Source organism: Ambystoma mexicanum, chromosome 11 (genome assembly GCF_040938575.1).
Source record: "Ambystoma mexicanum isolate Mex_15411 chromosome 11, UKY_AmexF1_1, whole genome shotgun sequence".
NCBI classification, from domain to species: Eukaryota; Metazoa; Chordata; class Amphibia; order Caudata; family Ambystomatidae; genus Ambystoma; species Ambystoma mexicanum.
The window spans coordinates 42150336-42173044 of NC_090934.1; positions in this window are offsets into that span (position 1 = coordinate 42150336).

The following is a 22709-nucleotide window of genomic DNA, read 5'->3' on the forward strand; positions in this document are numbered from 1 at the left end:
TGGGAATGTACCTCTGGCTCCGCCCGAACGATTTTCTGGTGACCCAAAGAGGTTTGCAGTATTTATCAATCAGTGCCGGTTGCACTTCTTATGCCGGCCAGCAGCCTTTCCAACTGATCAAGCAAAAGTAGCTTTTGTACTTTCGTACCTTAGTGGCAATGCGGCAGACTGGTCGATCCCTCTAGTTAATCAAGATGATCCGGTTCTCCATGATTTTCAAGCCTTTCAGCTTAGTATGGAAAAACTGTTCGCAAGACATTCACAGGGGCAGGCCTTGGACAATGAGCTTCTTTCGTTGCGACAGGGTAATCAAGACCTTTTGGCTTATATTGCATCTTTCAATAGACTAATAGTGGAAACTCAATGGCCTGAGGACAAAAGGATTACGCTGTTTTATAGAGGTCTACGTGGAGAGCTCAAAGACGTTTTAGCCCAAGTAGTGAATCCCCCACAAGACTGTTCGGATTATATAGACTTGGTCGTTCAAATAGATCACAGGCTGCAGAACAGGAAGGCCGATCGTTCCAAGTTTGATGCTCGAGTATTTTCCAAACCGCCAACTCCTTCCAAAGGAGTAGACTCCGGGGAACCCATGCAAATAGGGGGTCTGAAAGGTCCTCTAACACAAAGGGAGCGGGAAAGGAGGAAACAGTTGCAATTATGCCTATATTGCGGAAACTCAGGGCACTTTCTTCGAGACTGTCCGGTGAAACCTGCCAAGAAGGCAGTAGGAGCTGCAGTTACCAAAGTTACAAACTCTGAGCAGGGAAACGACCTCGCCCGACAAGAATAGAGGTCCTCTTGCCGAGCGTGAAAACCAGTTCCGTGACCTCGCATTTCGTGATACCTATGGTCCTCATTAGCCCTGATAATCCGGATCGATTACATGCAATTGAAGCTTACGTCGACAGCGGTGCCATCGGCAATTATGTGGATCATGAAATGGTTTTGAGGATGAATCTAACTCTTTGTCCCAAGGCTGTAAAGGACGTCATTACTACGGTGGATGGTACGGAGATAGCCTCCGGGCCAGTAACGCATACCACTCAAGAGGTGACGCTAGTAAGTCAAGATGGACACCATGAGAAGATCGTGTTCGATGTGATCAAGGCCCCTCAGTTTCAGATTATTCTAGGAATACCTTGGTTAGAGAAACACAATCCTCTGATCGATTGGCGAGCAAGAACGGTCCAGTTTCCAGAATGTGTCTCTACTTGTCACCCTCCACCTGGTGTTGCACTGGCCGCAATTTCTTCAGAGACTCCCCAGTTACCTCCCGAATACCTAGAATACCAAGATGTTTTCCGGAAGGATCAGGCTAACTCTCTACCTCCTCATAGGTCTTATGACTGCCAGATAGACCTGATACCTGGATCTACTCCTCCTTGTAGTAGAATTTATGCCCTCACCGAGCCTGAGAACCTACACCTTCGACAATACCTGGATCAATACCTGGCAAATGGGTTTATTCGTCCTTCCAAGTCCCCTGCTTCTTCAGCTTTGTTCTTCGTTCCGAAAAAGGAAGGAGACCTTAGAACTTGTATCGATTATCGCTCCCTGAACCAGATCACCGTTAAGAATAGATATCCGTTACCTTTGATACCTGAACTCCTGGACCAAGTCAGAAAAGCATGCATATATACAAAGCTGGATCTTAGAGGAGCTTACCACTTGGTACGAGTAAAAGAGGGCGATGAATGGAAGACGGCCTTCCGCACCAAGTATGGGCTATTTGAATATCAGGTCATGCCCTTCGGACTTTGCAATGCCCCGGCCGCCTTTCAATATTTTATGAACGATTTCCTCAGAGAGCTCATAGATGTATGTGTTGTTGTTTACATTGACGACATCCTCGTTTATTCTTCATCGGAATCTGAACATCGGAAACACGTGAAAATGGTCCTCGAAAGATTGCGTCAACACAAACTTTTCGCTAAGTTGGAAAAATGTGTTTTCAACGTGACTGAAGTTGAATTCTTGGGATTCATATTATCACCTGGCGGAGTGCGTATGGATTCAAAGAAGGTCGATGCAGTTCTCAAATGGCCATCACCATCCTCCGTAAAAGGTGTGCAAAGCATGTTAGGCTTCGCTAACTTTTACCGCAGGTTTATCCCCGAATTCTCTCGAATAGTCCAGCCCATCACTGCCTTGTTAAAGAAAAACAAACGTTTTGAATGGTCTACCGAGGCGGAACAAGCTTTCCAGGATTTGAAGACTAAATTTATCTCTGCACCAATCTTAAAACACCCTCGCCCCGAACTCCCCTACATCGTGGAAACTGATGCTTCAAGCCTTGCCATGGGGGCAGTTCTATCACAAAAGGACCCGGTAACCAATCAGTTGCATCCCGTGGCATTTTGGTCCCGCAAATTCTCGCCTCCTGAAATTAATTACACGATTACTGACAAGGAACTTCTGGCTATCAAGTCTGCCTTTAAGGCTTGGCGGCATTATCTGCTGGGGGCCCGACACACCGTTACTGTGATTACGGATCACCGAAACCTGCAATATTTGAAGACCGCAAAAGCCCAATCCTCTAGACAACTCCGTTGGGCATTATTCTTTGCCGAGTTTGACTTCATAATTACCTATCGACCTGGTACAAAGAACGGTAAAGCCGATGCCCTTTCTCGGATGGGAGTGGAAGAACACTTGGTCAACCCTAAACCTGTACCAATCATTCCCGAACAAAGAATTCTGGGTGTAATCGCCACAGAATCCATAGAGGAAGTTAAGGATAAAGCCAGGCAACTTGTAACTCCAGCAGACATACAGAATTGGCATCTGCAGGGAAAGGACTTTGCAGTAAAGGACAACTTATTGTATTTCCAAGAACGATTATACCTACCCAGCACAGATTTACAGAAAAAAGTAATCTCTTGTTATCACGACTCTTTAATGGAAGGTCATCCCGGTATAGCCAAGACCTCAGAAAAGATCAAGCGCTACTTCTGGTGGCCGTCTTGGAAAAAAGATATCAGAGACTTTATAATGTCCTGTGGAGTATGCGCCCAAAACAAGAGTCAAAAGGAAAGACCAGCAGGCCTCTTACGACCTATTGACATCCCACCTCGCCCTTGGCATACGCTTTCTATGGACTTCATCACCGATCTACCTCCATGCTCCGGATACAATACGATTCTAGTAATCGTGGACTTATTCTCCAAGATGGCGCATTTCATTCCGCTCAAAGGCTTGCCAACAGCAGCAACTCTGGCCCGAGAATTTCTCGAAAACATCGTCCGACTGCACGGTTTTCCTTCGGTTCTAATTTCGGATCGAGGTAGTCAATTTATTTCTCATTTTTGGCGAAGTTGCTGTCGGTCGGCTCAAATTGATGTGAGACTATCGACCAGTCACCACCCTCAGACCGACGGACAAACCGAGAGGACCAATCAAACTCTGGAACAGTATTTACGCTGCATGCTGCAACAAACTGAAAAAACTTGGAAAGATATCCTTTGGATAGCCGAGTATGCCTACAATAACTCTGTCCATTCGGGAACTGGGAAAACCCCGTTTTTTCTTTTGTACGGCAGTCACCCTCGAACCTCGGAGTTGGATCCCCTCCAAGATCTTGAAACACCAGCAGTAGACTACCTGCATTCTACAATCACCCAAGCCTTTAAGGAAGCTGTTTCTCACCTTCAAAGGGCTAAAGAACAATACAAGAAAGGAGCAGATCAACATCGGAAGGAAGCCCCTCACTATCAAGTAGGGGATCAAGTCTGGTTATCCACCAAATATCTATCTCTAAAAGGGCCACGCACATTCAACCCAAGATACCTTGGTCCCTATTCCATCACGACCATAGTAAACCCAGTAGCGGTCAAGTTGGACTTGCCCCCGCACATGAAGATACATCCGGTCTTCCACGTCTCTCTATTAAAACCCGTGCAACCTCAAACCCGACTAACCAAATCTCCAAAACCTATCCTAGTGGATAGAGAACTCGAGTTTGAAGTCAAAAGCATTCTGGACTCCAAGATCTCCAAATCTAAACTATTCTACCTAATTGACTGGAAAGGCTACGGCCCCCAAGAGAGATCCTGGGAACCTGCTGAATATGTCCACGCTCCTCGCCTAATCAAAAGATTTCACCGAACATTTCCTGACAAGCCAAAACCCCCGGAGAAGCCCGGTTTGGGAGGGGCCTTGAGGGGGGGTACTGTCATGATCTCTGCTTCCAAAAGGTCAGGGTTTTCCCAACTCCCTTGGAAGCAGATCCATAACCCAGGTTCCGAGTGCCAACCAGTCCCAATTGGGACCTTTTGGACCCAGTCCTGGCGCCAGTGGCACCAGGCTCATAAATATGCCCAGTCCCAGCGCTGGAAGCGCCGGGCTCATAATGCTTGGGTGGACTTACCTTCAGCAGACCATGCTGCTTACTTGCCTGCCAGTTGAGCCTCTGATCCTCTTCTGTTTGGAACTACTTTTCCTGTTGGGTGGGGCTGGAGCCACTCCCTAGATTCAGAACACTGGAACTCTTCTGGAAGGCAGGAACTCTTTTCTTACCAGGAACTCTTTTCTTACTTAGGCGTGGCTGTGGAAGGAGACACCTAAGCACTACAGGAGGCTATTTAAACCACACCCGGTGGATGAATCTTGCTTTGCGTTATTCTGCAACCTCTGCAGCAGAACGCTCATCGTGTCTTCTGCATCCGGTCCTGGGCCTAAGGAAAAAGGCTTACCATCCTGAATCCAGTCTTCAGCAACACCTATAAAGACAAGAAAGAACAGGTTAGCATTCCGGCATCTGAAAGGCAAAGGCTTACCATCCTGAATCCAGTCTTCAGCAACACCTATAAAGACAAGAAAGAACAGGTTAGTATTCCGGCATCTGAAAGGCAAAGGCTTACCTACTCTTCGTGCGCTCCGGAGGTCTTCACACTGCATTCCGGCATCTGAAAGACAAAAGTTTACCAACTCTTCGCACGCTCCGGAGGCCTTCGGCGCTGCATCCCGCATCTGAAAGACAAAACAAGGTGCGTTTAAAGACATTGGGGAACTTTAATACTCACGTGCCATTACTCCTTTCCACATCTAATCCAGTGGGTATTCCGGCACCCTGCAGCCGCTCCGAACTCGTACCTGCAAAATAAAAAGACAGTTAGAGCGCATAGTGAAGCAGGTAACAAGCGCTTACTTACGTGCTTCCAGGCGCTTCTATTCATCACACGGGCTCCATCTTCAACTCACTTCAGCCCGTCATCCGCCATCGCCGGAACCCTGCAAAACAAGAGACATCATTACTAAAGACTTTAAAGACATTTGAATGACTCGAAACTTACCGTTCGTGCAGTAAACGACGGACAGCAGTCCTCTGAAGTCAAGAGGCCTGCGCTACCTATCCAGTGAAGAAACTGGTTACAGCACCCTGCCCCGAGGCAGATGGAGAGCTCGGCATTCACTTACCTAAGGTGAGAGCGTTAACCTTTGGGGGTCTACAGGAGAGGAGAAGAGGAAAGAGATAGGGACACCCCAATAACCCCAGTTCATTAACCCCATATTTTCTATCTGCAGACATCTTACTCTACACGTCAGGCATACAGTGCACAGAGGTCCAGCCCAAAGAGCCAACCGGGTGCTACACATCACCTTTGAAGATACGGTAGTCGCCCAGTCAAGACCGGCGCCTCTGCGAGAATCAGGTGAGCGTTACACAATGCAAGACTTCTGCTGGACCCAGAGCATGCCATACCATGCCAATGCCAGACTTCTGCTGGACCTAGAGCATGCCATACCATGGCCAATGCAAGACTTCTGCTGGATCTAGAGCATGACAGTCCATGCCAATGCAAGACTTCTGCTGGACCTAGAACATGCCATACCATCGCCAATGCAAGACTTCTGCTGGACTTAGAGCATGCCAGACCGTGCCAATGCAAGACTTCTGCTGGACCTAGAGCATGCCAGACCATGGCCAATGCAAGACTTCTGCTGAGCCTAGAGCATGCCAGACCATGCCAATGCAAGACTTCTGCTGGACCTAGAGCATGCCATACCATGGCCAATGGAAGAGTTCTTCTGGACCTAGAGCATGCCAGACCATGCCAATGCAAGACTTCTGCTGGACCTAGAGCATGCCAGTCGCCAATGCAAGACTTCTTCTGGACCTAGAGCATGCCAGACCATGCCAATGCAAGACTTCTGCTGGACCTAGAAAATGCCAGACCATGGCCAATGCAAGACATCTGCTGGACCTAGAGCATGCCAGTCGCCAATGCAAGACTTCTGCTGGACCTAGAGCATGCCAGACCGTGCCAATGCAAGACTTCTGCTGGACCTAGAGCATGCCAGTCACCAATGCAAGACATCTGCTGGACCCAGAGCATGCCAGTCCATGGCCAATGCAAGACTTCTGCTGGACCTAGAACATGCCAGACCATGGCCAATGCAAGACATCTGCTGGACCTAGAGCATGCCAGTCGCCAATGCAAGACTTCTGCTGGACCTAGAGCATGGCAGACGGTGCCAATGCAAGACTTCTGCTGGACCTAGAGCATGCCAGTCGCCAATGTAAGACTTCTGCTGGACCTAGAGCATGCCAGACCATGCCAATGTAAGACTTCTGCTGGACCTAGAGCATGCCAGACCATGGCCAATGCAAGACTTCTGCTGGACCTAGAGCATGTCAGACCATGGCCAATGCAAGACATCTGCTGGACCTAGAGCATGCCAGTCGCCAATGCAAGACTTCTGCTGGACATAGAGCATGCCAGACCATGCCAATGCAAGACTTCTGCTGGACCTAGGGCATGCCAGTCGCCAATGCAAGACTTCTGCTGGACCTAGAGCATGCCAGACCGTGCCAATGCAAGACTTCTATTGGACCCAGAGCATGCCAGACCATGCCAATGCAAGACATATGCTGGACCTAGAGCATTCCAGTCGCCAATGCAAGACTCCTGCTGGACCTAGAGCATGCCAGGCCATGCCAATGCAAGACTTCTGCTGGACCTAGAGCATGCCAGACCATGGCCAATGCAAGACTTCTTCTGGACCTAGAGCATGACAGACCGTGCCAATGCAAGACTTCTGCTGGACCTAGAGCATGCCAGACCATGACAATGCAAGACTTCTGCTGGACCTAGAGCATGCCAGACCGTGCCAATGCAAGACTTCTGCGGGACCTAGAGCATGCCAGACCATGCCAATGCAAGACTTTTGCTGGACCTAGAGCATGCCAGACCGTGCCAATGCAAGACTTCTGCTGGACCTAGAGCATGCCAGACCATGCCAATGCAAGACTTCTGCTGGATCTAGAGCATGGCAGTCGCCAATGCAAGACTTCTGTTGGACCTAGAGCATGCCAGACTGTGCCAATGCAAGACTTCTGCTGGACCTAGAGCATGCCAGACCATGCCAATGCAAGACTTCTGCTGGACCTAGAGCATGCCAGACCATGGCCAATGCAAGACTTCTGCTGGACCTAGAGCATTCCAGACCGTGTCAATGCAAGACTTCTGCTGGACCTAGAGCATGCCAGACCATGTCAATGCAAGACTTCTGCTGGATCTAGAGCATGGCAGTCGCCAATGCAAGACTTCTGCTGGACCTAGAGCATGTCAGAACGTGCCAATGCAAGACTTCTGCTGGACCTAGAGCACGCCAGACCATCCCAATGCAAGACTTCTGCTGGATCTAGAGCATGACAGTCACCAATGCAAGACTTCTGCTGGACCTAGAGCATGCCAGTCCATGGCCAATGCAAGACTTCTGCTGGACCTAAAACATGCCAGACCATGGCCAATGCAAGACATCTGCTGGACCTAGAGCATGCCAGTCGCCAATGCAAGACTTTTGCTGGACATAGAGCATGCCAGACCGTGCCAATGCAAGAATTCTGCTGGACCCAGAGCATGCCAGTCGCCAATGCAAGACTTCTGCTGGACCTAGAGCATGCCAGACCATGCCAATGCAAGACTTCTGCTGGACCTAGAGCATGTCAGACCATGGCCAATGCAAGACATCTGCTGGACCTAGAGCATGCCAGTCGCCAATGCAAGACATCTGCTTGACCTAGAGCATGCCAGACCATGCCAATGCAAGACTTCTGCTGGAACTAGGGCATGCCAGACCATGCCAATGCCAGACTTCTGCTGGACCTAGAGCATGCCAGACCATGCCAATGCAAGACTTCTGCTGGACCCAGAGCATGCCATACCATGCCAATGCCAGACTTCTGCTGGACCTAGAGCATGCCATACCATGGCCAATGCAAAACTTCTGCTGGATCTAGAGCATGACAGTCCATGCCAATGCAAGACTTCTGATGGACCTAGAACATGCTATACCATGGCCAATGCAAGACTTCTGCTGGACTTAGAGCATGCCAGACCGTGCCAATGCAAGACTTCTGCTGGACCTAGAGCATGCCAGACCATGGCCAATGCAAGACTTCTGCTGAGCCTAGAGCATGCCAGACCATGCCAATGTAAGACTTCTGCTGGACCTAGAGCATGCCATACCATGGCCAATGGAAGAGTTCTTCTGGACCTAGAGCATGTCAGACCATGCCAATACAAGACTTCTGCTGGACCTAGAGCATGCCAGACCATGCCAATGCAAGACCTCTGCTGGACCTAGAGCATGCCAGACCATGCCAATGCAAGACTTCTGCTAGATCTAGAGCATGGCAGTCGCCAATGCAAGACTTCTGCTGGACCTAGAGCATGCCAGACCGTGCCAATGCAAGACTTCTGCTGGACCTAGAGCATGCCAGACCATACCAATGCAAGACTTCTGCTGGACCTAGAGCATGCCGGACCGTGCCAATGCAAGACTTCTGCTGGACCTAGAGCATGCCAGACCATGCCAATGCCAGACTTCTGCTGGACCTAGAGCATGCCAGACCATGCCAATGCAAGACTTCTGCTGGACCCAGAGCATGCCATACCATGCCAATGCCAGACTTCTGCTGGACCTAGAGCATGCCATACCATGGCCAATGCAAAACTTCTGCTGGATCTAGAGCATGACAGTCCATGCCAATGCAAGACTTCTGATGGACCTAGAACATGCTATACCATGGCCAATGCAAGACTTCTGCTGGACTTAGAGCATGCCAGACCGTGCCAATGCAAGACTTCTGCTGGACCTAGAGCATGCCAGACCATGGCCAATGCAAGACTTCTGCTGAGCCTAGAGCATGCCAGACCATGCCAATGTAAGACTTCTGCTGGACCTAGAGCATGCCATACCATGGCCAATGGAAGAGTTCTTCTGGACCTAGAGCATGTCAGACCATGCCAATGCAAGACTTCTGCTGGACCTAGAGCATGCCAGTCACCAATGCAAGACTTCTTCTGGACCTAGAGCATGCCAGACCATGCCAATGCAAGACTTCTGCTGGACCTAGAACATGCCAGACCATGGCCAATGCAAGACATCTGCTGGACCTAGAGCATGCCAGTCGCCAATGCAAGACTTCTGCTGGACCTAGAGCATGCCAGACCATGCCAATGCAAGACTTCTGATGGACCTAGAGCATGCCAGACCATGGCCAATGCAAGACATCTGCTGGACCCAGAGCATTCCAGTCCATGGCCAATGCAATACTTCTGCTGGACCTAGAACATGCCAGACCATGGCCAATGCAAGACATCTGCTGGACCTAGAGCATGCCAGTCGCCAATGCAAGACTTCTGCTGGACCTAGAGCATGGCAGACCGTGCCAATGCAAGACTTCTGCTGGACCTAGAGCATGCCAGTCGCCAATGTAAGACTTCTGCTGGACCTAGAGCATGCCAGACCATGGCCAATGCAAGACTTCTGCTGGACCTAGAGCATGTCAGACCATGGCCAATGCAAGACATCTGCTGGACCTAGAGCATGCCAGTCGCCAATGCAAGACTTCTGCTGGACCTAGAGCATGCCAGACCGTGCCAATGCAAGACTTCTGCTGGACCTAGAGCATGCCAGTCACCAATGCAAGACATCTGCTGGACCCAGAGCATGCCAGTCCATGGCCAATGCAAGACTTCTGCTGGACCTAGAACATGCCAGACCATGGCCAATGCAAGACATCTGCTGGACCTAGAGCATGCCAGTCGCCAATGCAAGACTTCTGCTGGACCTAGAGCATGGCAGACGGTGCCAATGCAAGACTTCTGCTGGACCTAGAGCATGCCAGTCGCCAATGTAAGACTTCTGCTGGACCTAGAGCATGCCAGACCATGCCAATGTAAGACTTCTGCTGGACCTAGAGCATGCCAGACCATGGCCAATGCAAGACTTCTGCTGGACCTAGAGCATGTCAGACCATGGCCAATGCAAGACATCTGCTGGACCTAGAGCATGCCAGTCGCCAATGCAAGACTTCTGCTGGACATAGAGCATGCCAGACCATGCCAATGCAAGACTTCTGCTGGACCTAGGGCATGCCAGTCGCCAATGCAAGACTTCTGCTGGACCTAGAGCATGCCAGACCGTGCCAATGCAAGACTTCTATTGGACCCAGAGCATGCCAGACCATGCCAATGCAAGACATATGCTGGACCTAGAGCATTCCAGTCGCCAATGCAAGACTCCTGCTGGACCTAGAGCATGCCAGGCCATGCCAATGCAAGACTTCTGCTGGACCTAGAGCATGCCAGACCATGGCCAATGCAAGACTTCTTCTGGACCTAGAGCATGACAGACCGTGCCAATGCAAGACTTCTGCTGGACCTAGAGCATGCCAGACCATGACAATGCAAGACTTCTGCTGGACCTAGAGCATGCCAGACCGTGCCAATGCAAGACTTCTGCGGGACCTAGAGCATGCCAGACCATGCCAATGCAAGACTTTTGCTGGACCTAGAGCATGCCAGACCGTGCCAATGCAAGACTTCTGCTGGACCTAGAGCATGCCAGACCATGCCAATGCAAGACTTCTGCTGGATCTAGAGCATGGCAGTCGCCAATGCAAGACTTCTGTTGGACCTAGAGCATGCCAGACTGTGCCAATGCAAGACTTCTGCTGGACCTAGAGCATGCCAGACCATGCCAATGCAAGACTTCTGCTGGACCTAGAGCATGCCAGACCATGGCCAATGCAAGACTTCTGCTGGACCTAGAGCATTCCAGACCGTGTCAATGCAAGACTTCTGCTGGACCTAGAGCATGCCAGACCATGTCAATGCAAGACTTCTGCTGGATCTAGAGCATGGCAGTCGCCAATGCAAGACTTCTGCTGGACCTAGAGCATGTCAGAACGTGCCAATGCAAGACTTCTGCTGGACCTAGAGCACGCCAGACCATCCCAATGCAAGACTTCTGCTGGATCTAGAGCATGACAGTCACCAATGCAAGACTTCTGCTGGACCTAGAGCATGCCAGTCCATGGCCAATGCAAGACTTCTGCTGGACCTAAAACATGCCAGACCATGGCCAATGCAAGACATCTGCTGGACCTAGAGCATGCCAGTCGCCAATGCAAGACTTTTGCTGGACATAGAGCATGCCAGACCGTGCCAATGCAAGAATTCTGCTGGACCCAGAGCATGCCAGTCGCCAATGCAAGACTTCTGCTGGACCTAGAGCATGCCAGACCATGCCAATGCAAGACTTCTGCTGGACCTAGAGCATGTCAGACCATGGCCAATGCAAGACATCTGCTGGACCTAGAGCATGCCAGTCGCCAATGCAAGACATCTGCTTGACCTAGAGCATGCCAGACCATGCCAATGCAAGACTTCTGCTGGAACTAGGGCATGCCAGACCATGCCAATGCCAGACTTCTGCTGGACCTAGAGCATGCCAGACCATGCCAATGCAAGACTTCTGCTGGACCCAGAGCATGCCATACCATGCCAATGCCAGACTTCTGCTGGACCTAGAGCATGCCATACCATGGCCAATGCAAAACTTCTGCTGGATCTAGAGCATGACAGTCCATGCCAATGCAAGACTTCTGATGGACCTAGAACATGCTATACCATGGCCAATGCAAGACTTCTGCTGGACTTAGAGCATGCCAGACCGTGCCAATGCAAGACTTCTGCTGGACCTAGAGCATGCCAGACCATGGCCAATGCAAGACTTCTGCTGAGCCTAGAGCATGCCAGACCATGCCAATGTAAGACTTCTGCTGGACCTAGAGCATGCCATACCATGGCCAATGGAAGAGTTCTTCTGGACCTAGAGCATGTCAGACCATGCCAATACAAGACTTCTGCTGGACCTAGAGCATGCCAGACCATGCCAATGCAAGACCTCTGCTGGACCTAGAGCATGCCAGACCATGCCAATGCAAGACTTCTGCTAGATCTAGAGCATGGCAGTCGCCAATGCAAGACTTCTGCTGGACCTAGAGCATGCCAGACCGTGCCAATGCAAGACTTCTGCTGGACCTAGAGCATGCCAGACCATACCAATGCAAGACTTCTGCTGGACCTAGAGCATGCCGGACCGTGCCAATGCAAGACTTCTGCTGGACCTAGAGCATGCCAGACCATGCCAATGCCAGACTTCTGCTGGACCTAGAGCATGCCAGACCATGCCAATGCAAGACTTCTGCTGGACCCAGAGCATGCCATACCATGCCAATGCCAGACTTCTGCTGGACCTAGAGCATGCCATACCATGGCCAATGCAAAACTTCTGCTGGATCTAGAGCATGACAGTCCATGCCAATGCAAGACTTCTGATGGACCTAGAACATGCTATACCATGGCCAATGCAAGACTTCTGCTGGACTTAGAGCATGCCAGACCGTGCCAATGCAAGACTTCTGCTGGACCTAGAGCATGCCAGACCATGGCCAATGCAAGACTTCTGCTGAGCCTAGAGCATGCCAGACCATGCCAATGTAAGACTTCTGCTGGACCTAGAGCATGCCATACCATGGCCAATGGAAGAGTTCTTCTGGACCTAGAGCATGTCAGACCATGCCAATGCAAGACTTCTGCTGGACCTAGAGCATGCCAGTCACCAATGCAAGACTTCTTCTGGACCTAGAGCATGCCAGACCATGCCAATGCAAGACTTCTGCTGGACCTAGAACATGCCAGACCATGGCCAATGCAAGACATCTGCTGGACCTAGAGCATGCCAGTCGCCAATGCAAGACTTCTGCTGGACCTAGAGCATGCCAGACCATGCCAATGCAAGACTTCTGATGGACCTAGAGCATGCCAGACCATGGCCAATGCAAGACATCTGCTGGACCCAGAGCATTCCAGTCCATGGCCAATGCAATACTTCTGCTGGACCTAGAACATGCCAGACCATGGCCAATGCAAGACATCTGCTGGACCTAGAGCATGCCAGTCGCCAATGCAAGACTTCTGCTGGACCTAGAGCATGGCAGACCGTGCCAATGCAAGACTTCTGCTGGACCTAGAGCATGCCAGTCGCCAATGTAAGACTTCTGCTGGACCTAGAGCATGCCAGACCATGGCCAATGCAAGACTTCTGCTGGACCTAGAGCATGTCAGACCATGGCCAATGCAAGACATCTGCTGGACCTAGAGCATGCCAGTCGCCAATGCAACTCTTCTGCTGGACCTAGAGCATGCCAAACCATGCCAATGCAAGACTTCTGCTGGACCTAGGGCATGCCAGTCGCCAATGCAAGACTTCTGCTGGACCTAGAGCATGCCAGACCGTGCCAATGCAAGACTTCTATTGGACCCAGAGCATGCCAGACCATGCCAATGCAAGACAAATGCTGGACCTAGAGCATGCCAGTCGCCAATGCAAGACTTCTGCTGGACCTAGTGCATGCCAGGCCATGCCAATGCAAAACTTCTGCTGGACCTAGAGCATGCCAGACCATGGCCAATGCAAGACTTCTTCTGGACCTAGAGCATGCCAGACCGTGCCAATGCAAGACTTCTGCTGGACCTAGAGCATGCCAGACCATTACAATGCAAGACTTCTGCTGGACCTAGAGCATGCCAGACCGTGCCAATGCAAGACTTCTGTGGGACCTAGAGCATGCCAGACCATGCCAATGCAAGACTTTTGCTGGATCTAGAGCATGGAAATCGCCAATGCAAGACTTCTGTTGGACTTAGAGCATGCCAGACCGTGCCAATGCAAGACTTCTGCTGGACCTAGAGCATGCCAGACCATGGCCAATGCAAGACTTCTGCTGGACCTAGAGCATTCCAGACCATGTCAATGCAAGACTTCTGCTGGACCTAGAGCATGCCAGACCATGCCAATGCAAGACTTCTGCTGGATCTAGAGCATGGCAGTCGCCAATGCAAGACTTCTGCTGGACCTAGAGCATGTCAGACCGTGCCAATGCAAGACTTCTGCTGGACCTAGAGCATGCCAGACCATGGCCAATGCAAGACATCTGCTGGACCTAGAGCATGCCAGTCGCCAATGCAAGACTTTTGCTGGACCTAGAGCATGCCAGACCATGCCAATGTAAGACTTCTGCTGGAACTAGGGCATGCCAGTTGCCAATGCAAGACTTCTGCTGGACCTGGAGCATGCCAGACCGTGCCAATACAAGACTTCTGCTGGACCTAGAGCATGCCAGATCATGCCAATACAAGACTTCTGCTGGACCTAGAGCATGTCAGACCATGCCAATGCAAGACTTCTGCTGGACCTAGAGCATGCCAGACCATGCCAATGCAAGACTTCTGCTAGATCTAGAGCATGCCAGACCGTGCCAATACAAGACTTCTGCTGGACCTAGAGCATGCCAGATCATGTCAATACAAGACTTCTGCTGGACCTAGAGCATGCCAGACCATGCCAATGCAAGACTTCTGCTGGACCTAGAGCATGCCAGACCGTGCCAATGCAAGACTTCTGCTGGACCTAGAGCATGCCAGACCATACCAATGCAAGACTTCTGCTGGATCTAGAGCATGACAGTCCATGCCAATTAAAGACTTCTGCTGGACCTAGAGCATGCCATACCATGGCCAATGCAAGACTTCTGCTGGACCTAGAGCACGCCAGACCATGCCAATGCAAGACTTCTGCTGGACCCAGAGCATGCCATACCATGCCAATGCCAGACTTCTGCTGGACCTAGAGCATGCCATACCATGGCCAATGCAAGACTTCTGCTGGATCTAGAGCATGACAGTCCATGCCAATGCAAGACTTCTGCTGGACCTAGAGCATGCCATACCATGGCCAATGTAAGACTTCTGCTGGACATAGAGCATCCCAGTCGCCAATGCAAGACTTCTGCTGGACCTAGAGCATGCCAGACCGTGCCAATGCAAGACTTCTACTGGACCTATAGCATGCCAGACCATGCCAATGCATGACATATGCTGGACCTAGAGCAAGCCAGTCGCCAATGCAAGACTTCGGCTGGACCTAGAGCATGCCAGTCGCCAATGCAAGACTTCTGCTGGACTTAGAGCATGCCAGTCGCCAATGCAAGATTTCTGCTGGACCTAGAGCATGCCAGACCGTGCCAATGCAAGAAATATGCTGGACCTAGAGACCATGGCCAATGCAAGACTTCTGTTGGACCTAGAGCATGCCAGACCGTGCCAATGCAAGACTTCTGCTGGACCTAGAGCATGCCAGTCGCTAATGCAAGACTTCTGCTGGACTTAGAGCATGCCAGTCGCCAATGCAAGACTTCTACTGGACCTAGAGCATGCCAACCATGCCAATGCAAGACATATGCTGGACCTAGAGACCATGGCCAATGCAAGACTTCTGTTGGACCTAGAGCATGCCAGACCGTGCCAATGCAAGACTTCTGCTGGACCTAGAGCATGCCAGACCATGCCACTGCAAGACTTCGGCTGGATCTAGAGCATGGCAGTCGCCAATGCAAGACTTCTGCTGGACCCAGAGCATGCCAGACCATGCCAATGCAAGACTTCTGCTGGACCTAGAGCATGCCAGACCATGGCCGATGCAAGACTTCTTCTGGACCTAGAGCATGCCAGACCGTGCCAATGCAAGACTTCTGCTGGACCTAGAGCATGCCAGACTATGTCAATGCAAGACTTCTACTGGATCTAGAGCATGGCAGTCGCCAATGCAAGACTTCTGCTGGACCTAGAGCATGCCAGACCGTGCCAATGCAAGACTTCTGCTGGACCTAGAGCATGCCAGTCCATGCCAATACAAGACTTCTGCTGGATCTAGAGCATGACAGTCCATGCCAATTAAATACTTCTGCTGGACCTAGAGCATGCCATACCATGGCCAATGCAAGACTTCTGCTGGACCTAGAGCATGCCAGACCATGCCAATGCTAGACTTCTGCTGGACCCAGAGCATGCCATACCATGCCAATGCCAGACTTCTGCTGGACCTAGAGCATGCCATACCATGGCCAATGGAAGAGTTCTTCTGGACCTAGAGCATGCCAGACCATGCCAATGCAAGACTTCTGCTGGACCTAGAGCATGCCATACCATGGCCAATGCAAGACTTCTGCTGGATCTAGAGCATGACAGTCCATGCCAATGCAAGACTTCTGATGGACCTAGAACATGCTATACCATGGCCAATGCAAGACTTCTGCTGGACTTAGAGCATGCCAGACCGTGCCAATGCAAGACTTCTGCTGGACCTAGAGCATGCCAGACCATGGCCAATGCAAGACTTCTGCTGAGCCTAGAGCATGCCAGACCATGCCAATGCAAGACTTCTGCTGGACCTAGAGCATGCCATACCATGGCCAATGGAAGAGTTCTTCTGGACCTAGAGCATGTCAGACCATGCCAATGCAAGACTTCTGCTGGACCTAGAGCATGCCAGTCACCAATGCAAGACTTCTTCTGGACCTAGAGCATGCCAGACCATGCCAATGCAAGACTTCTGCTGGACCTAGAACATGCCAGACCATGGCCAATGCAAGACATCTGCTGGACCTAGAGCATGCCAGTCGCCAATGCAAGACTTCTGCTGGACCTAGAGCATGCCAGACCATGCCAATGCAAGACTTCTGATGGACCTAGAGCATGCCAGACCATGGCCAATGCAAGACATCTGCTGGACCCAGAGCATTCCAGTCCATGGCCAATGCAAGACTTCTGCTGGACCTAGAACATGCCAGACCATGGCCAATGCAAGACATCTGCTGGACCTAGAGCATGGCAGACAGTGCCAATGCAAGACTTCTGCTGGACCTAGAGCATGCCAGTCGCCAATGTAAGACTTCTGCTGGACCTAGAGCATGCCAGACCATGGCCAATGCAAGACTTCTGCTGGACCTAGAGCATGTCAGACCATGGCCAATGCAAGACATCTGCTGGACCTAGAGCATGCCAGTCGCCAATGCAACTCTTCTGCTGGACCTAGAGCATGCCAAACCATGCCAATGCAAGACTTCTGCTGGACCTAGGGCATGCCAGTCGCCAATGCAAGACTTCTGCTGGACCTAGAGCATGCCAGACCGTGCCAATGCAAGACTTCTATTGGACCCAGAGCATGCCAGACCATGCCAATGCAAGACATATGCTGGACCTAGAGCATGCCAGTCGCCAATGCAAGACTTCTGCTGGACCTAGTGCATGCCAGGCCATGCCAATGCAAGACTTCTGCTGGACCTAGAGCATGCCAGACCATGGCCAATGCAAGACTTCTTCTGGACCTAGAGCATGCCAGACCGTGCCAATGCAAGACTTCTGCTGGACCTAGAGCATGCCAGACCATGACAATGCAAGACTTCTGCTGGACCTAGAGCATGCCAGACTGTGCCAATGCAAGACTTCTGTGGGACCTAGAGCATGCCAGACCATGCCAATGCAAGACTTTTGCTGGATCTAGAGCATGGCAATCGCCAATGCAAGACTTCTGTTGGACTTAGAGCATGCCAGACCGTGCCAATGCAAGACTTCTGCTGGACCTAGAGCATGCCAGACCATGGCCAATGCAAGACATCTGCTGGACCTAGAGCATGCCAGTCGCCAATGCAACTCTTCTGCTGGACCTAGAGCATGCCAAACCATGCCAATGCAAGACTTCTGCTGGACCTAGGGCATGCCAGTCGCCAATGCAAGACTTCTGCTGGACCTAGAGCATGCCAGACCGTGCCAATGCAAGACTTCTATTGGACCCAGAGCATGCCAGACCATGCCAATGCAAGACATATGCTGGACCTAGAGCATGCCAGTCGCCAATGCAAGACTTCTGCTGGACCTAGTGCATGCCAGGCCATGCCAATGCAAGACTTCTGCTGGACCTAGAGCATGCCAGACCATGGCCAATGCAAGACTTCTTCTGGACCTAGAGCATGCCAGACCGTGCCAATGCAAGACTTCTACTGGACCTAGAGCATGCCAGACCATGACAATGCAAGACTTCTGCTGGACCTAGAGCATGCCAGACCGTGCCAATGCAAGACTTCTGTGGGACCTAGAGCATGCCAGACCATGCCAATGCAAGACTTTTGCTGGATCTAGAGCATGGCAATCGCCAATGCAAGACTTCTGTTGGACTTAGAGCATGCCAGACCGTGCCAATGCAAGACTTCTGCTGGACCTAGAGCATGCCAGACCATGGCCAATGCAAGACTTCTGCTGGACCTAGAGCATTCCAGACCATGTCAATGCAAGACTTCTGCTGGACCTAGAGCATGCCAGACCATGCCAATGCAAGACTTCTGCTGGATCTAGAGCATGGCAGTCACCAATGCAAGACTTCTGCTGGACCTAGAGCATGTCAGACCGTGCCAATGCAAGACTTCTGCTGGACCTAGAGCATGCCAGACCATGGCCAATGCAAGACATCTGCTGGACCTAGAGCATGCCAGTCGCCAATGCAAGACTTTTGCTGGACCTAGAGCATGCCAGACCATGCCAATGCAAGACTTCTGCTGGAACTAGGGCATGCCAGTTGCCAATGCAAGACTTCTGCTGGACCTGGAGCATGCCAGACCGTGCCAATACAAGACTTCTGCTGGACCTAGAGCATGCCAGATCATGCCAATACAAGACTTCTGCTGGACCTAGAGCATGTCAGACCATGCCAATGCAAGACTTCTGCTGGACCTAGAGCATGCCAGACCATGCCAATGCAAGACTTCTGCTAGATCTAGAGCATGCCAGACCGTGCCAATACAAGACTTCTGCTGCACCTAGAGCATGCCAGATCATGTCAATACAAGACTTCTGCTGGACCTAGAGCATGCCAGACCATGGCAATGCAAGACCTCTGCTGGACCTAGAGCATGCCAGACCATGCCAATGCAAGACTTCTGCTAGATCTAGAGCATGGCAGTCGCCAATGCAAGACTTCTGCTGGACCTAGAGCATGCCAGACCGTGCCAATGCAAGACTTCTGCTGGACCTAGAGCATGCCAGACCATACCAATGCAAGACTTCTGCTGGATCTAGAGCATGACAGTCCATGCCAATTAAAGACTTCTGCTGGACCTAGAGCATGCCATACCATGGCCAATGCAAGACTTCTGCTGGACCTAGAGCACGCCAGACCATGCCAATGCAAGACTTCTGCTGGACCCAGAGCATGCCATACCATGCCAATGCCAGACTTCTGCTGGACCTAGAGCATGCCATACCATGGCCAATGCAAGACTTCTGCTGGATCTAGAGCATGACAGTCCATGCCAATGCAAGACTTCTGCTGGACCTAGAGCATGCCATACCATGGCCAATGTAAGACTTCTGCTGGACATAGAGCATCCCAGTCGCCAATGCAAGACTTCTGCTGGACCTAGAGCATGCCAGACCGTGCCAATGCAAGACTTCTACTGGACCTATAGCATGCCAGACCATGCCAATGCATGACATATGCTGGACCTAGAGCAAGCCAGTCGCCAATGCAAGACTTCTGCTGGACCTAGAGCATGCCAGTTGCCAATGCAAGACTTCTGCTGGACTTAGAGCATGCCAGTCGCCAATGCAAGATTTCTGCTGGACCTAGAGCATGCCAGACCGTGCCAATGCAAGACATATGCTGGACCTAGAGACCATGGCCAATGCAAGACTTCTGTTGGACCTAGAGCATGCCAGACCGTGCCAATGCAAGACTTCTGCTGGACCTAGAGCATGCCAGTCGCTAATGCAAGACTTCTGCTGGACTTAGAGCATGCCAGTCGCCAATGCAAGACTTCTACTGGACCTAGAGCATGCCAACCATGCCAATGCAAGACATATGCTGGACCTAGAGACCATGGCCAATGCAAGACTTCTGTTGGACCTAGAGCATGCCAGACCGTGCCAATGCAAGACTTCTGCTGGACCTAGAGCATGCCAGACCATGCCAATGCAAGACTTCGGCTGGATCTAGAGCATGGCAGTCGCCAATGCAAGACTTCTGCTGGACCCAGAGCATGCCAGACCATGCCAATGCAAGACTTCTGCTGGACCTAGAGCATGCCAGACCATGGCCGATGCAAGACTTCTTCTGGACCTAGAGCATGCCAGACCGTGCCAATGCAAGACTTCTGCTGGACCTAGAGCATGCCAGACTATGTCAATGCAAGACTTCTGCTGGATCTAGAGCATGGCAGTCGCCAATGCAAGACTTCTGCTGGACCTAGAGCATGCCAGACCGTGCCAATGCAAGACTTCTGCTGGACCTAGAGCATGCCAGTCCATGCCAATGCAAGACTTCTGCTGGACCTAGAGCATGCCAGATCATGCCAATGCAAGACTTCTGCTGGACCTAGATAATGCCAGACCATGGCCAATGCAAGACTTCTGCTGGACCTAGAGCATGCCAGACCAGGCCAATGCAAGACTTCTGCTGGACCCAGAGCATGCCATACCATGCCAATGCAAGACTTCTGCTTGACCTAGAGCATGCCAGTCGCCAATGCAAGACTTCTGCTGGACCTAGATAATGCCAGAACATGGCCAATGCAAGACTGACTTCTGCTGGACCTAGAGCATGCCAGACCATGCCAATGCAAGACTTCTGCTGGACCCAGAGCATGCCATACCATGCCAATGCAAGACTTCTGCTGGACCTAGAGCATGCCATACCAGTCGGCAATGCAAGACTTCTGCCAGACCTAGAGCATGCCATACCATGGCCAATGCAAGACTTCTGCTGGACCTAGGGCATGCCAGTCGTCAGTGCGGGGTGTGGAAGTATCACCTGGGCACCAATACCTGGTGATAATTAATCTTTGGACCAGGTTATTTGTACATCGAACATATCTTTCAAATACACAATAGATGATGGGACCTCGTATCATTCAATAGAACATTTACACAAATGAATCCATGCAGCGCCAAATTCCAGAAACTTGCGAAAGTTAAGAAGATGCTCAGAAAAATAAAAAAGTTTTTCCCTGAGGTCAAAGTTGATGATCTTGGCACGTCAGTGGACATTGACAAGAACTGTTTAGCGAGTTGATTAAGATCTACCGCCACCTGTATTGAGGGCTGAAAAATATTTTGGTTTTTGATTTATGTTTTTTGTATTTGTTTTTTATTTTGACAGAATAGGAGAATTCGAACCCCGCCGTTGGCATTAAGAGGGCATAGGGTTAAAGTATTGTCAGCCATGAAGCCCACATCATGTGCAGAAAACATCATTCCCCTGAAAACTATTCTGGACACCAAGGAGATATTTGCACCAGTGCTTACCAAGCTAGTAACCACTTCCTTTAGAGACGGAGCAATCCCCAAGAGCGTCAAAACTGTTCCCATCACGCCACTGTTAAAAAAACCAGGGCTTGAGCAAAAGGAACCAGGGAACATGAGACTGAGAACGAACTGCAACTTTATACTCACAGTGCTGGATAAGGTTGCAAGCATGTTGAGTTAAAGAACAAACTGCATGGTCAACAGTCCGGTTTCCGTGCTGCAAATAGCACGGAGACAGCGATGTTAGACTTGCAAACCCACATGCTAAGCATTCTTGACAAGGGCAAGACGGGATTACTAGTACTCCTGGATCTGAGTGCAGCCTTCAGACCTTTGGATCACAAACTACTCCAAAAGGCACTGGAGAAGGCGGCTCAATGCTCAAAAGAGGCCAGCAGATGGCTAGCATCGTTCCTCGGAGACAGAGAAGCCAGAATCCACTGGGGGGAGACATTCTCCAAAGAGGCACCCATTTCGTGTGGTGCCCGCAGGGGGCTAGCTTGTCGCCACTCTTGTTCAACCTCTACATGAGGTCCCTCTGCGTAGTGCTCGATGAAATCGGAGCTTATTTCACAAACTACACAGGTGACACCCAACTGGTGGTGGAACTGTGTGGCAATTACACAAAAGACAGTGCTAAAGTGGCCACGTTATACAATGCCATTGAGAAATGGATGGAAAAAAAACTGGATGTGCCTCAACGGCAGCAAAACAGAGATGATCATTTTCCTATCTCACCAGGCCCGTGCCAAGTTGGGTCCAGAATATGATGCTATTAACATCAAAGACACCCGCATTCAGGTGTCTGGGAAAGTGAAAACCCTCAGGCTCTTCCTGGGAGTCTCAATGGACACAGACGCACAGGTCCATTATCTACAGAAAAAACTATTTATACCATCTAGGCCTCCTCAGAGCAATACAGCCATTCCTGTGTGAAGAGAATTGCGCCACCATCGCAAGGGCCACCTTGACGATGGTAGTGCGGTATTGCTTGGTGCAAACAAGTGCTGTATAGCAAAATGCCAAGTTATGGACGGCTTCACTGGCTGACAGTTGAGGGCAGGATTCAGTTTAAATCCATGACCCTGGTACATATGATATGATAGGTTATTTATAACGCGCTTAAAAGCCAGAGGTTTCTAAGCGCAGACTCGGGGAACGAACCTGTGTTGCTCAGTGCAGTCTTGCTTCCAAGGCGAGCACGTTGCCCCTGAGCTA